The sequence below is a fragment of the Apium graveolens genome, chromosome 8 (genome assembly GCF_009905375.1).
Source record: "Apium graveolens cultivar Ventura chromosome 8, ASM990537v1, whole genome shotgun sequence".
NCBI lineage: Eukaryota > Viridiplantae > Streptophyta > Magnoliopsida > Apiales > Apiaceae > Apium > Apium graveolens.
The window spans coordinates 43289557-43292812 of NC_133654.1; positions in this window are offsets into that span (position 1 = coordinate 43289557).

Here is a 3256-nt window from a genome sequence, read left to right on the forward strand (position 1 = left end):
GGCTGATCCACTTATGCTAGTTCAGGAATCTCTGGCCAGAGTAAATGAAATTAGAAAGGAGTTTCTAATTTGCATAGAACTACGCATAGTAAATGGTAAGCAAAGTGATTGAATTAGATAGGCTTGACACGAGATCCATGCCTTGTATTTAATCGGGACATTGTAGGGTAGAAGGAGTTTATTGTACGGTAACTATTCACTGACAGGTTCTTGGTATTCTAAGCAGTTAATTCATATTATCCGGATAGTCGCGATATCTTGAGAAGCATCACTCACGATATAGAATAAGTGTGATTAATTAATTAATCATATTTAATAAATTAGAGAATTTATATAAATAATGATAAAATAGTTTTATTATTATTTATTTCTACTATCGGCTTAATATTGAACCTACATGGTCACACCATAAAAAGAGAATGATTTAATGGTGGAGGAATTAATTAATAATGGCTAATAATTATTTATTTGTGAAATAAATAATTAATTGGAAAATTTAATAATTGATTAAATAAGATTTAATTGATTATAAATTAATTAAGAAAATTTCTTAATATTATTAATTAAGGATTTAATTTTTGGAAATTAAATCAAGAGAGAGAATTATTTCTAAAGTGTTTAGAAAAAGGATTAATAATTAAAAGGTGTTTTAATTATTAATGAGAATAATAAATGGGATAATAATAATATTATTTATGGGAAAATTTCAGCTGAAAATTTTGCCTATAAATACACTATTATAGACCCTATTTTATTCGAACCCCACATCAAACCCGAAAACCCAAAAAGTTTGGAAAACCCAATTCTCTCCACCTCTTTCCTCCTCCTTAACATCGTTTTCTTGGTGGATACCGGTGGAGTGCTGCACACTTGAGGAGCAACTGCTAAGGATCTCTGATCGTTGTCTCCGAATTATTTTAAAAGGTTAGATTCGATCCCTCGAATTTTTATTCACGATTTATATGCTTTTATTTGGATTTTATATGTGTAAAAGTGTTTTGCCATGCCCTGCTGCGTTTAAAATCCAACAAAACAGGCATGCACATATACCATATCACATGCTACAATATATCGCAAGAATTTGCTAATAACAAATATGCATTTATCGCAAGATCATGCATATACACATATACATCACAACAACAGTTATACGGGTAGAAAACTTGCCTGAGTGCTCCCGGATAGGCTTAAGCTTAGAGTGGGTCCGATAACCTATGAACAACAACATAAGTCGGAATTAAACCCCGGTCGCTTAAGAAACTAGACTTTAACCATTTAGAGTCCCAACGTTCGCTTTCGTGCTTAACGATTTACTTAAGTCGCTCGAGTACCCTTGGCTCCACCATTTTTAATAAATTAACCATTACGATTTTTAAGGCGATTCTTTCGCAAGTGTCTTACCAACTGCCTATTACACCTTACATAAATGTTTCATACTTCAATTAGTCCTTTAAGGTCTTTAACCTATGTTTCAAAGTAAGGTGAGGGGTAATGATTCGTTCGCGAAATGTCGTTACTTAAAACGGCCGTTTCTCCTAAACCGTACATCGGAATCAAACGAACCACATATCAAAACGAAGCTCGTAACATGAACTATCTAAACATGGAAATGGTCAAAACCTAGCAGTGAGTTTCCGGGTCCTACTGTTAAGAATAAAAACAGTCTAAAGTAAATCGGGCATTACGACGACTATGTTTACGCGATTTCCCAATTTTATACCATCTCAAATCGACCACCAATCAATCCCAATTCATTCATACAACCAACATCCATCCAAAACACACTACAACAGTCCCAACACCTCAAGTTCTTCCAATTTATGTTATTCGCATCATGAATTTAAACTATACTTAATTCCTTTAACAAATCAACAAGATTCAACATTCATTTCACTACCACTCCAACCTAAACTCTAAACAAACAAGCTTCATGCTTCACATATACTATATCAATCATAACAATTCCTAAATACTCAAAACTAAAGCTAGGGTTTGGAGTTTATACCTTCTTGAAGCTTCTTAGCACAACACAAGAGCTTTGAATGCCTAAAGAACCTTGATCCTTGCTTGTATAACCTTAAACTTTCATAAAAATTCAAGAAACTAAAGTTATTTCTTTGAAAGTTACTATTCACCATCTTCTTCCTTGAATTATTGGAAGAGATTGTGAAGGAATTTGAAGTGTAAACTCATGGAATAGCTATATATATGCATAAGGAGTACTAGATAATTATCTTACCAATTAAGGAAGCTTGGAAGGTGAATTTTGAAATTCTTCTTCTTGAAAATGGGGAAAAGCCGAGAGCAAGCTTGGAAGAAAGAGAGATTTTTGTGTTTTTGTGATTTGTTTAGCTTAGCTTGGTTGGTTTTTGTTTTGATTTTTGGTTAATTACCTTATTAACCTTATATTTGTGTGGTTATAAACCAACCACACCTCCTCCTTCCCTATGTCATGCTTGCATCACCTTATTGTGTCATCATCTCTTACTTGCCCTCTCCTTATTGGTTGGATGACCTCATCATCCCTAACCTCCTTCATTAACTTCCTAATTGTTTGCCTAATGACCGCTGATCTGTTATACGGTTCGCTTAACTTTCGTTTTCGTTTATTGTTTGAGGGATCATACCCGGGATCTTATTACTTGGGTTTCCTTAACCTTTCTCAATACATTATATTCTTTTTATGATCCTCTCTTATAATCCTTTTATTTAAATCCTTTTTATCCTGTTACCTTATACTCAATTCTTTCGGTATCCGGTGGATTTTCGGCAAAAATCAAAGTGTTCGAATTTGGATTCTGACGATCTTTTCATACACTATATACCACATAGAGTTCTACTAATATCTCAGAAGATTAATAAAAGAATCCCTACATAGTGTGGCATGAAAAGTTTTCTCATTCAGCATAATCTGCAAAATCACTATTCATAAGGGTTTCAAAAAAATTCCAAAATTTGGGGTTATTACACATAAATTAAGAGAAACTTGATGATAACAAAACACTCTATTAATACAAAATAAAATAATGTAGATAAAATTTACAAGTGCTGCAATTTATTGAAAATTCTCGCAAAGGAAGATTTGTAGAGTGTCTTACAGATCATTTTCAGGGTGCTCCTTTAGACTGAGTATAACGACTCGTGTGTTTTTGAATTATTTAAATATGTGATTATTATGGAAATTATTAAATAAAATATGTGTGTTGGTTTTGACCGCTATGTGTTGTTTGATTATTATCCATATGTGATTTATAGT